The sequence below is a fragment of the Talpa occidentalis genome, unplaced genomic scaffold, assembly GCF_014898055.3.
Source record: "Talpa occidentalis isolate TD23 unplaced genomic scaffold, MPIMG_talOcc4v2.1 talOcc4.10, whole genome shotgun sequence".
NCBI classification, from domain to species: domain Eukaryota; kingdom Metazoa; phylum Chordata; class Mammalia; order Eulipotyphla; family Talpidae; genus Talpa; species Talpa occidentalis.
In genome coordinates, this window is record NW_023600993.1 from 54147347 (window position 1) to 54161184 (window position 13838).

A 13838-nucleotide genomic window follows, 5' to 3' on the forward strand; every position below is an offset into this window, starting at 1 on the left:
CTCACAGACTGAAGTTTCTCCACAGAATTCTCTCTCTAGTTATGTGCAAAACTCACCGACATCCAGGCCTTTCTACCCTTGCTGTACAAAATGTGATTTCAGGAACAGCCACATCTGCCTCAGCTGAGGCCTTGTTAGCAATGCAGAGTTCCAGGCTCCATCTCAGATTTATGAAATCAGAATCTGCACTTTAACAAGATCCCCAGTTCATTCCCATGCACATGAAGTCTGAGTATCAACAGTCTGAGGATCACTTTCCAATATTAATAACCGTTCTTAAATTTATCCTATTAATGGGGCGGACTTATTGTTTGTGTATAATAAATTGGGCCCAAGCTGCACTGATATGTTTTACGGTGTGTAGTCAACACCACTATACTGCATGTTTATAACTGCCCCATAAACTGCAGATGCTGGCTCTGGAAGGAGCGTGCCCAGGTGCTTACTGAGCTGTTTTTAATTATATGTTTATCTTTCCTCAAAAAAAAAAGTTTGAGGATCACTCATTGACACACTTTCTTCTCCCCTCCTTTTTCCATTTCTTTATAAAATCAACCTGAAAAAATCCTTCCTCCTCAGAAAGAGGGAAAGGTGAGTTGTCAACTACAAGGTTGTCTCTGTTGGGGTGACAGAGAGGAAATGAGAACATTCACTTGCTAATAATTTTCCCTGTAAACAAGGGCTAAGCAAATATACCTAGACTGTGACCTTGGAGAGGAGGGGCTGGCCAGCCAGTCCAAATGGATATTGAGGGCCTTCAAGATTCTCAGGGATGAGCTGGCTCTGGCATAGCCTGATCAGGGATGAAGGGACAGAATGGGAAATCAAGTTTCACTGGGCTTCACAGATTCATTTGGAGGTGGGGGACTTTGAGCATCCTCTCAAATGCCATGCTGAGTTATACAACAGTGCCAGGGTGTTTGTGGCTTGTCTGTCTGCTACTCAAAGAGTGCAAACAGGGAGGGGTCTGGGAGAATTGCACAAAGGGGAATGCAGGAGCCTGTAAAATTCTGAGTGCAGAGTGTTGAAAGCTCAGAGTTCAGGTACCACTGTTGGCCTCTCACCCTACTGGTCTTTGCAACATCCTAATAAATCAGACCCGAGCCATACTTCACAGTTAGAAGCCTCCGGCGAGTCATTTCTTAGGAACTTGGCAGCAGCCACTTGGCTAAAGGCAGCCATGAGGTGGAATGTCCAGGCAGGTGGCCGCAGCCAGGGATAAGTAAGGATGTGGGGGTAAAGTAGACGGGCTGGAGACAGGCAGTGGGTGTAGTTGTAGCATAAAAGGGGCTGACTCTGGGTGCGGCTGTCAGTTGCACTGTTTTAATGGAGTGGTTTTAATGGAGGTCATCTCAGTGACCTCATGGCAGGACCCACAGAATTGTGCCCTTGGTGCCCCCAGTACAGACAGAAATTTAGACAGATGGGGACTAAAAGGAACCCAGAGCTGGGACAGGCCCTAGAGATACAGCCTCTTCCTCATCCGTCTTCCTCATGCCTGGCAATTCTCAGAATATTCCCCTCTCTTCCAGCACCCAGAAGTAAGCAGAACCCCACTCTTACCAATTCTGTGGGTCCTTGCCACCCCCAACGCTTTCACAAAGGGCAACGCTCTGATTCAGTTTGGGCTCAGGGAGTACACTCTGTTCTGGTCTCTGGTGTGGTGGCCAATGAGTTAATGGGAGAAAAACTCAGAAATAGATAGACTCTTAGGCTCACAGAAGAATATGATTTACATTTCTTTGACATTCTGCAGTTTCAAAAGCCACTTGCAAAAGCTAGCTCTTATGAGTTTTATTTCTGACACTTGCACCTACAAAGAAAGACACCTCCATTAAAAAAAAAAAAAGAGCCTTTGCACCCTGGCACTTCAAGAAGAACTGAAGACACAAAAAGAAGTAATAATGATGAAATAAACACGTATACATAGCAAATTTGCTAAGTAGCCCCAGCCACCGTCCACATCTTTCCAGAACCTCCTCAGCACTGGTGACTAGTTCAACCCAGCTTTTACTTGATGCCAAGTACTCTTTAAGCACTTGACCTATAATGATCAAGTGTTATTCATAGTCATTCTATATAAATCAGTGCTTCTCAAGCAGGAGGTGACCTTGCTTCTTAGGGGACATTTGGTAATTTTTGGAGATGTTTTTGGTTGTCACAATGGAGGGTGGTGTCCCTACATCTAGTGGGTAGAGCTCAGTGATGCTGCTAAACATCCTACTTTTATTTCACACAGCACTCACAGCAAAGAATTATCTTTTTTTTTCCCCTGACATTCAAAGAATTATCTTGTTCCTTATGTCAGTCCACAGAGCTGAGGCTGAAAAACCCTGTTCTAAACCTTAAGGATTATCATTCACCTCATTTTACAGATAAGGAAACAGAAGTGGACAGGTACATTAAGGTTCTTAGGTTTATGATCAAACATAGTCAGCAAAAATGATTGGGGATGTTTGGGAGAGAGAGATTGGTAAATATTTGCCAAGATTTGAAAGAACCAAATGTAGGCAGAACAGGGATACCATTAGTTTTGTGTCTCTCCGGTCAGTTTCTGTTTTAGGCTAACACAAACTCCTGAATCTTACTGTATCTTAGCTCATGTGCGGGTTGTGCTGTCCCTGGTTGTTAGCATGGGTAGTGACATTGCTTTCCAAGTTCATTGCTGGCTGCCCCTAGTTACCATACTCTGGTTTCCAATCTCACAGTTGTACTTCTCATTCTCTTCTCAATTTGCAGCCTGTACTTCACCTTGTTAGTCTGTGAGAGGTCAGGCCGGTAGTGATGGAGGGAGGACTTGCCCTCCCCATCCAGCGCCTTTTCACAGGGCACAGCCAGATCTATCAGGGCAGTGGTGACAGGGTGGGCTGCCAGCTGTCCTCAGGGCTCTCTCGCGCAAAACTTTCTTTGAATCATGGAAATGTTAAGTAATGGTCTATGCAAGAAAATGAGACCAAAAGGAATTAAAAAAGAGGATAAGGCTCTTTCCATATGGACTATGATGAAAAATGCTCATGATATTTGGAGCGGAAAAAGTCAAGTACAAAATTGAGCATACATTGTTGATGACTTTTAAAAAACTTGGGGATTTCGGATGCTCTGCTGTCCAAATGAACATTTATCAGAAACAAACAATAATTCCATTAACAAGAAAGTTAAAAACAAAGAACCCTCAAGTAATGAATGATGCCCACAAAAAGGCATAAACAAAATTACTCATGGCAGCTTTTTCTCTGTGTGATAACTGAAATGGAAATGATCCAAAAGAAACAGAAGGGCTAACTACATAGAGGGTATTTTGCTTCATAAGAATACTACATGGCAATGAAAAAAGAAAAAAACTCTTACTAAGCAAAGGAACCCTAAAAGAACCACAAAGTTAAGCAAAGGAACCCTAAAAGAAGCTCTGCTGTGGTATTTTACATATGAAGTTCAAGAACAGATGAAATTAATCTGTGGTGAAGAGTATTGACTGGGGAAGGGCAAGAGAGCGCCTTGGGGTGATTGGAAAGGAATGTCAAGATTTCCTACCTAAGGGCCTCCCCTGGTGGTGCAGTGGTTGAGCGCTGGGCTGCGAAGCTGCCCGCAGCCTCTGCAGCACTGGTTCGATCCCCGGCCGCCAGGCGAGGGTCCCACATGGCGCAACAGACCTCTCCTGCCATGCCCGCTGCTCCCGTCAGCAGTGTATTTCGTCAGTCTGCCTGTTCTGTTCCCTGCTCTGGCTCTGGTGAATTTTCTCACCCTTCCGACTGTACCCAGTGCTTGTATAAATAAATAAATAAATCTTTAAAAAAAAAAAATTTCCTACCTGGTACCCAAAGCATCCAAACTGGCCCTATATTTGCATAAGCCACTCAGCAAACCACCCCTCCCCGCCCTCTATCCCTTCCCTTTGAAGGCAGTTTAGCCACAAAGCCTGCTTCTACTTTAGGATCTTGCCCAACACCCCAAACCACTATCTCTCCACACCAGAGAAATTCAATCATTACATGTGTTGAAGAGCCTTTCTCACCAACTCTATGCCTGCATATTATAGTTTCCACTTGAAACTATATTTTTGTGCTCCACTAGGGCTAAATTAGGTGGATTATTGCCCCAGGGAAGGTGAAAGATTGTAGAATAAAGAGATCATTGATCAGCATTAGTCTTCAAGTTGAGGTTCTTGGCTTCTGCAGAAAGACAAATGCCTCAGAAGCAAGCCTTCAAGGGGCAGGGATCCTCCACTAACACCCAGGCGGCTGGGTCCCTCGACTCTGCTTTCAGTCTGGCAGCCTCTGAACAGTTGGGGACCCCATTAGTCCTCCAGAGCAGGCCTCCAGGGTTCCAGATTCCTCCCAGTTACTCAGGGACTACCTACATATTTTTAGTGTGTGCTGCCATGGAAAAGTGGTGGAGAGAGACTGCTGTAGGTCACGGAGTTTTGTCATTCCCAGGAATGCCCCTAACCTGCTATCCTGGGAGGATGGCAAAACAGAGGAAAAACCTGAAGGCCTCTGATAAGCTCTGAGATCTTTAGGGAGAGAAGATTTAGAAACATCCAGAAAAAAAGATGTGGGAAGTGTGAGAGCATTGGGTAGATACCCGCCCAGGGCAAGAACGAGTATGAGGAAGTGTGCCAGCCCTATGGGCCTGCCTCTGACTTGAAGCCAAGTGTCCCTCTGCCTAAAAGCAATGGGGTGTGGGTAGTAGCAGGAAAAATGTGGGTAAGCCTGTTCTAGGCATGCTGGGGGCCCAGAATTTCCCCTGGATCCAGAATAGGAGGTACCTAAAGAGCTTGGAACCAACTCTGGCATGCGATCAGAGGCTGCAAGCTGCTACGGGCAAAGAATGCAAAGCCAGGAGCAAACAACCTGGACCCTGGGTGCTGGCCAGGGTCTGCACAGGCTGGAGATGCCTTTGCGCAAATTAGAAAAAGTCTCGTTCTTCTGACACGGAGTTCCTCAGGCTCATGGCTAGCCTAGCAAAATACTGGTGTGTCGCTATTTCCAAAACATCGCTACAAAAATCTCGGTGGGCCAGTAGCCCCTCCACAGTGCCTTAGTACAGATGGGTACTCAGACCAATCATTCCTTAAGAGATCTAGGATTCTCTTCCCAGTTGCACTGCCTATGCCCAAATTCCACAATAAGGGTGAGGAGGGGGAGGGGGCAGAGGGGCTCAGAATTCTGAATGCTCTTCTGTCCTGGCTTAGTCACGTAGTGACTGAACAATCTCAGAGATTATTTAAAGTACCAGACTGGCATAACTGTATTTCCCCTCTTTATGCTCTCACTGGTGGAGACATGCAAGGAAAAAGATCTATTGTAGTATAATAAAGAAGCTACATTTCCTTTGATCATCCAAGCACGAGGCAGGTAAAACTGCAGCCCTGCTAAGCAATTTTCTTTCTCCAGTTATTTCTGGGGAGGTTAACTTCTCTTACCAAAAGGGTGACTAAATGTAGTTTGTCCTAGAACTGTCCTGAATTTTGCTGAGTCGTCGGAGCATTGTTAACAATACCCCCTTTCACTCTCATAATGTCTCGGTATAGATGATAAATTATAATAAAGACACAACAGATGTCAGGCCTGGCCAAGCTGTCCTTCCTTCTAGCACCAGTTAATGGCAAGTAAGAAGGACAGGCATAGTGAATGAGCTTAGAGGAGAGAACTGATCCCTCAGGGCTGAGAAAGCCAGACAAAAGGGTAGATTTGAAGGGAAGGAATTGGAGAAGAGTCAACCTGTGGCAGTGTGATCCCCATAGAAAGGGGAGGTTCTGAGTTCCCTAAGGCAGGGTGTTGCTGAGCAGAGGGAGAAACTGAACAGGACTTGGGAGGGAAGGCTGGGAGGAGAGAAGACTTGAGGAGGCACGTAGAGCAGGGATATATGACAAAGAAGCTGCATTTGCTTCTTAGCCTTGGACTTGGATCAGGGACTTGGGGGACAAGGAGACGCTTGGAAGGTATGTGTGTGAGAGTGACCCATGGAGAGGTTGGCAATGGCAGCCATTACTCTGATTTGTATTTTGAATTTGCTTCTTTTGTCCCAGACTTTCCTGGCCCCTTCTGCCCTTTTCCTATGGTTCCCCACCAGAAGATGCCTTAGACTTGTGGCCTCAGTGGTCCCACTTTGGGCCAACCCAGTTTGGCTGGACATTTCCCCATGAGGGCATGGGTAACCTGGGGTGCTTCATTTGGAAACTGTTTTCTCTTCTCTTCTCTCTATTGCAGACTAATTCTATTAAAGTTCTCTTCTGCTGAAGGTCTTACACACTAAGAGTATGTTTTGTCTTCATGCAGCGATGAGAGAACCTAGCTAAAGTTTGCAAGGCTTGGGAGTCCCTCCTTCTGCCCACTATCAAACCTTCTAGATAGGAGGTTGAATTTATTAATTACCTATTGTGGCATAATAAACTATCCAAAAATGTGGCCATTGAAAATAATTATTATTTCACACAGTTTCTGTGGATGAGGTATTTGAGAGTGGCTTAGCTGGATGGTTCTGGCTTGGGGTGTTTCATGAGGTTGTTGTCAGCATATTTGCTGGGGCTGCTGTTATCTGTTTGATTCGGGCTAGAAGAGCTGCTTCCAGGGGGCTCACTCACACAGTTGGCTCCTTGTGTGTGGCTGCCCCGTGGGGCTGCCTAAGTGTCCTACAGCAGGCAACTGACTTCCCCAAACCAGGAGGTTCCAGAGAGCAGAGAAGAAGCTGCAATTACTTATGACTGGGCTTTAGGGGTAGCACTCCATCATTTCCACAATGCCCTGATATTATGTAAGCAGACCCTACATACATATGAACTCCAAACAGTGAGGCTGTCTTGGAGGCTGTTATCACACTAAGCATGCCCTGAGGCACAGAGGTGAGACAGCCAGCGCCTGCTCAGACCCTCAGACCGGGTGACTGCCTGGAGTGTCTACTGGCTTCCCCTCATACTCACCCCCAAACTGTTCTCTCTAGCCCAGTCCAGCCATCCAGTACTGGGGAGTAGAGACACAATGAGCATGTGTGATAAAACATGGATTTGCAAGTCCTTACCCATGGAGCTTGAACTCTAGTGCAAAGCACTGAAAAACATTTTGATTTTTTTAGCATGAGAAATGCCCTGTATATAAAGCATGTTGTTAGCTTATATAGTATTGCAGATTACCACCTTTTAAAAGTAAACTCCAGGGGAGAAAAATATCATTAAGAAACAGTCTTTGAAAATTCATTCTTCTTTTTACTTATGAGTATTTTCCTCATAAAAAAATGATGTACTGCTTCGGTAATTTTTAAAAGATTAAAAAACATTAAAAAATATACTCTGCACAGAGTTGCTATCATTCTCCCTCGATCCCTCAGCCTTCTGATATCAGAGAGTTTACAGGGGTCCCTGGTACTACTGAAGAATGAGATGCAGCTGGGGTGGAGAGAGGGGGCATCTGTGCAGGTTCCTGGCACTCTGGCTCTGGCTGGTCAGCATTTTAATTGGGTTAAGGCGAGGCTTGGGCATTTGGGTTTTGGAGTCACAACTCATCTTTGTTTTACTCTGTGATCCAGGAACACTAGCCCTTTCACGACTTTTCTCCATCTTTAGCTAGTATGTCATGTGCCTGATATCCTTGTTTTAAAATATTTAATTGTTTAAAAGTGACTTAGATGTCCTTTCAGGGAATAGTTCCAGCACACTCTTATTTAACAATTATTCCTTGGTCATTCCCTGGAGATATGTGGTACAGACCCAGTTTTGCCCACTAGACCTTCTATTCTGGTGAGTGAGCAAGGGAACATTGCCTTGAAATGTCATTTGCAGAGGAGCCACCAGGAGGGAAAATGTCTGTTATCCACAAGCCTACCAGGTGGCTTTAGAGTGAACTGGATCAAGATATCACATTAGCATATAAGCATACCCAGTAGCCTAAGAACTGTAGAACCATCTATGTCATAGATAGTTTCATGAATTCCTTCTCTTTTTCTTTTCTCATTTCTCCAACAAAGAGTGGTGGCCACTGCAGGGGAGGAGCAGGGAGAGGGATCAGAGGGAGGGAGGGAGGAGCACAGGGGACTGAGGTGATGGTGCACAGGTGCCTTGGGGAAGGAAACTCTATGGGGACTACACCTGAGGGGGTGGGGGGATGCAAATATTGTTTAAAAATGAACAATGATGTAAAAAATAAAAATAATTAAAAAAACAAAAAAAAGAACATTATTCCATCTTCCTTATTTAAAAAATCCCACATGTACTGTGAATGATCGTCAAGCACAGGACTGAAGGCTTCTTGATATTACCTCTGTGACAGCATAGAGTGACCCTACCTGTGAGGCAGGGTCTCCTTCCACCCTCACTTTGAAGATGGGGAAACTGAAACTCAAAAATGTTAGTGTGCACATCAAAAGTCACCCAGCTGATTAGTGGCAGAACAGGAAGGAATTCAAATCCCCATGAGTTGGAGACACTTAGCCACCGCTGTGATGGTGCCAGTCTTAACTTTTGGCCTTTAGTTGCCTATGGAGTCTATTTTGACATTAGCCAGAACTGAAATTTAGCTGTAGCTCCTACGAACTGAAACGGCAAACTGAAAAAGAGGAAAGAAAAACAGCTTGAAACCTGTTTCAGGCCCTGCATGAGGCAAGGAACAGAGTCAGCGGAAATGAGAAGCCAGCTGGATTCAGCAAGTCCGCAAGTGAGGGGGCCATGCAAACCAACTAATTGGATGATTATTTCAATTATCTAATTAAGAAAGATTACAGCTGAACAAAGACCAAGAGGGCCTCCAAGGTGATAAAAAAAAAAAAAAAAGTTGATTAGCTGGATTGGCCCTTGGCAGTGTTGGGAGGTTGAAGGGACTCCCCAGTGGAGACCCTGGTCCTTGGGACAATTAGCCACCCGGAGCCCCTCCTTCCCCTGTCTTCCCCCCCTGCTGAAAGCTGTCTTCTGCCTTAGTTATCACTTAAGACTCAGCAGTCGAGTAGGCAGGTTTCATCACTTCTCAGCCCAGAGAGTGTCCTGTCACTTTTCTCATCCTTCTTCCCCGCTCCCTCCTTCCCTCCCCCTCATTTTTACTATCTGTTTTCTTTCTCTTTCTTGCTCTCCTCCTTTATTCTTCCTGTTTACTTTTATAGCCCCTTAGCAAACAAAGAACAAAAACTAGAGATTTCCCTCTACAGTTTAGGATCAGTACTGTCCCCATCCCTCCCATGTCTGGCCCATATACTTGAAAACATATATATATTCACTAATATTTAAAAGTCAAGTATTTCACCTAAATATCCAAATTGCTGGCTTTATTTAAAAGCTCAGATCTGATGATTCTGAATCCACCTTCTCAGAGGTCAGTTCAACACACTGAACTCAGGGTTTGGCTCACTCAGACAGATGCCTTCCGGGGTGCCACACCCACACATACTGGCAGGCGTGGGGACTCTGCCCCTTCAGATGGGCCATGTGCTCTCCAGCTCCCTGGGTCTCCATCTGTCCTTTTGTCTCCCTGCAGAGTGGAAGGTCACCTGCCATTTATCATCACACTTGTTTGAGCCACTTATGGTACAGAGGGAAAGATTGTTTCCTTGGCTTGACCTTTGGCCCTCAGTTATATCATCTGCCTGGCCTGAGTTGGCTTGGATCTTAAATTCTTATTTTAGGGAGCCTGGGGCTTTTATTCTTTCACAAAGACTGGTTGAGAAACTTCATTGTAGAACACAGTTTAGCAGAACTACTAAGAACTAGGCAATGGAGTCAACATTTTTTACTTCAAATCCAGCCCCTATCGTTTACTAGAAGTATGACCTGTTTCCTGATTTCTAAACGGGAAAATTTAGAAATTGTCTAAATAACTAAGTTGTTATCACATTGGTTCCCCCTACACAGTTATGAGCTTAATTGTGAGGGTTAGATGACAAAACATAATGAATGGCCTAAACAGTGCCTGCTGGATAAGCACTCAATACACACCAAGCAGGTTAGGGGAAGAGCGCCAGCCCTCATCTCTGTGCGCCTACAACATCGTAGGATTGTGCTAGGCATCCATTTGTCCTAGCGCATATTGTCCTCATGAGATCTCTAAAAGGCAAACAGTGTTGTTTCCACTCTACTGAAGTGGGACCCTGCACATCACACCTTGAATTGTCTTTAAGGACTCAAGTGTGGTGGGAGAGATAAGATACACATAAAAAAAATATACAGAGGGTTAAAAGACAAAAGTATTCTGCCAAACAAGGGCGGGGAATGAACAGGAGATGAGGAGAGATTACTTTTTGCTGGTAAATAAATTATAGAGCACTGTTCTCAAATATTAATGTGCATACAACAGACCTGGAGATCTTGTCAAACTGTAGATTCTGATTCAGAGAGTGCAGAGGAGTTATGATTCGGCATTTCAAACAGGGCCCCAAGCAATGCTTTCCTGCTTGTCCATAGACCACACTTGGAAAAAACAGTCACAACCAAGGTGTAGGTAGCCAATTTTCCATTGGTGCTGTGACTGTCACACAATACCATGGGGACTCGGCCAATTAAAGTCTTCCTTGGGATTATACATGGATGTTGGGGGGTGGGGTGAGGAGTCCTGGTGGCCTCTAGTCAGGCCAACCTGTGGTGTAGCAGGTGTCTCTGTAGAAGGAGAGATCAGAAGAAATAATCCTGATGGCATCATTTGAATGCTTGGCATCCCTGAAACTAGTTCTGTCTCTGGTCTTCCCAAGTTTAGGAGCAATACTTTTTTTTTTCATGAGTGGAACAGGATTTTTATCATTTTCTACTCAAGTGTTTCCTATTAGCATGAAATTCAACGTTAGTTTTAGTTATCTTAGTGTACTGTCTATCACTGCTTAACAATTACTCCAAAACTTAATAACCGAAGACAGCAATAAATGTTTTATCTCCCAGTTTCTGTTTAGTGGGGAATTTAAGTGGAGCTTGCCTGTGCAGCTGTGGCTCAGCTTCTCCCATGAGGTTGCGGTCAAGATGTCAGTTGGAGCTGCAGCCATGGGAAGGGAGGCTGGAAAATCGGTTCCCAAAGTGACTCAGTTATGTGACTGGCTTGACAGAGGTCTCAGTTGGTGAGTGGCTTCAGCTTCTGCCCGTAGACTTTCCCAAATGTCTCTTGAGTGTCTCAAAACATGGCAGCTGGATCAGAGAGAGAGAGAGAGCAAGAAGAAATTGTTTTTTTTATGACTCAACCTAGAAGTCACAGTGTCACCTTCTCACTTTCATCTCAGTAGCATAATCCCGAATGTACCCCATACTGGAGTAGGGAGTCAATTCTGCCTTTGAAAGGGGGGAACATCAAAGAATTTGTGGGCATATTTGCAGTTATGCTTTTAAACCACCAAGTTAGCATATCACTTGACTGGTTAACAGGAAAATCAGGATCTGGGGTCTTGTCCTGGCTTTACCACCAATGGATTGTGTAGTCCTGGGAAGGTCAGTCTATATTTTTGAGTATTGGTTTTCTGCTGTTCCAGATGAGGAGGTTGGGTTTAACCTATTTAGCTTTAAAATTCCCCAAGTGTTTACACCAAAAATACTTATGTACGGTAGTATCCTTGCAGAAGCCTAATTATCTCTGCCTTCTGCTGGGCCTCCTATCTTCTGAAAAATGACTCGTGTACATGAGGAACAAAGATGTTTTTGAACTGTGAATGTATCTTGTCTCATATTACAAGCCCTAGCCTCATCAGACAGGACTGGATTCAACTAGTCACCTCATTAAACAGATCCTGACCATGTAAGAATCCAGAGGAACGCATGTATTTTAACCAGGGCCATTTGGGAATAATTACCCCACACTATTGCTTAATGAAGTCAAGCTTCAGATGGTAGAGATTTTGGATGAGATTGAGGATGAGCAGTCGCATGACAACCCAGTTGGTGAACTTTTTGGGCAACTTTAATACTACTACTACTAATAGTAATGATAAATGATAATCCCTTAATTGAGTACTTACGGTTGGCAGGTAATGTGCTAAACATGCCTTTTATCTTTTTTCCCATAGCAACCTGATAAAGAAGGTAATGTTTTCACAGATGAAGAAAGAGGTAAAGAAGAGTGGGTGAATAGGCTGAATTACATAGCTAATAAGAGACAAATGGGATTAACCTTCAGTCCACTGGATTTGTAAGAGCGTGCCCTCTATCACTATACTAAACTGCCTCTTTCTTATAAGTAACCAAATAGAGTCTCAAATTCCAAACAAAAGCCTTCAAGAAAAGGTCTGATTTTGTTGCCATTTTAATTTTTTATCATAAAATTTTACAGTTTCAAGGATGATTAAAATTTAACAGTTACCTACCGGGTGGCACAGGGGTTAAAGACACAGTGCTATCAAGCTATCCCTAGCTATGCTGCAGCATGAGCTTGATCCCCGGCTGGCCAGGGAGCAACCCACGTGGCACAGCAGACCTCTCCTGTTTTGCCCGCTGCTCCCCTCAGCAGTGCATTTCAGTCAGTTTGCCTATTCTGCTCCCCACCTCTCTCTGGTGAATCCTCTCACCCCCAACTCTGGTCTACACCCCAGTTCTTGTATGTATAAATAAATCTTTTTTAAAAATGTAAGTGTTACTAATCATTAAAAAACACTCAAGAGGTCCCATATAGTATGCCCCTATATTTTAAAAAATAGACTCAGCCTCAAATACATTTACTTAAAACACTCAATGTGTGCCCAAGATGGTGCTATGAATGGAATATGTGATGCCAGTCAGGTAATTGGCTCTGGATGGGAGAAGAGAATTAATCAGAAAAGTCAAGGCCAGATGGATAGGCAGGAGGATCAGAGAGAGATGAGGCACAGGAGGGGACAATCTTGGCAAATATCATGAAGTTCCGGATCAGACTGAGTTGGAGGTCAAGATCTGGGTGAGTCTCTAGAACCCTACTGTACCCAACTCAGGCTGCACAGGCAGCCCAGAGGATGAAAATATGCCAGGGTTGGACTAGTAGCAATCAGGCTGGTAACTAGAATCGAGAGGGCAACAAAATCAAGAAGAGGACAAGGTAATCTACAGACCCAGGGATGGGGAAAAGCAAGTGGCAGGGCCTTGGAGACGTAGTTGAGGGAACAGGAGAGAACTTAGGGACAGAGTGAAGGAAAACTTCCATTTCCACTAATGGTGGGTTAGGTTATTTGGCCCAACCCTCTTTTGGCAAACAACTAAACTTGCTGTGTAAGTTGAGCATCTTAAAGGCACTTAAGAGTTAATTATATAGTAAGACATTACCAGGCCAAAATTGAAGGAAAAACAGGAACCCAAAGAGATAAGCGGAGCACGGAAGTCACTTTTGAACCAAGGGTATTAGCTGACTCCAGCAATTTGAAGTTTTGTTTTGATGGCCTTGTGGGATAAGGAAGGCAGAAATCAAGAGGGCAGTCCAATTGGAGACCCTCTCCATAATAACAGGTACCCCAAAAATCCTACAGCCTCAAGGTAAAGGTGAACCAGAGGTAACTAAGTTTGGGTATTGGGTTTGCAGTCAGGAATCGGTGTCTGGTGTCCAGATGACCTCCAAACTCGAACCTGGTTTAAGGTGGTCCCCAGGCCCTAGGTTAAAGTATAAACACAAATCCTCTGTGGAAGAAGGCATCTTTGCTCAAATCTTTCCTACAAGTTATTTATCAGATACATGAGCAACATATAATCAAAGATAACCATGGATAACGAAATAAGAACAAGTCTGAAACAGCAGCTGGCAGAAATAGTTCTGCTAAGACATTAAATATTGCAATTATCAGGTTCAGTTTATAAACTAACCTTAACATGTTTACAGAAATAAAAGGCAAGTCAAGGTGGAGTGGAAAGGCTGCAGGCTGGCAAGGCAAGCAAGCAAGACAGGGAGGCTGGAGGGCTGGGGAGACAATCGAGCCTACCAGCCCCCCTT

General features: G+C 44.4%; 1 long non-coding RNA gene across 1 annotated transcript in view; it reads left to right on the plus strand.

Annotated features, from left to right (window-relative positions):
* Positions 1-12145, plus strand: part of LOC129145846 (uncharacterized) — a 38523-nt gene extending 26378 nt beyond the window's left edge. The window contains exon 4 of the long non-coding RNA XR_008551948.1: positions 11956-12145. This is a non-coding gene — a long non-coding RNA (uncharacterized LOC129145846). The remainder of the gene's footprint in view (positions 1-11955) is intronic.
* Positions 12146-13838: the final 1693 nt, after the last annotated feature.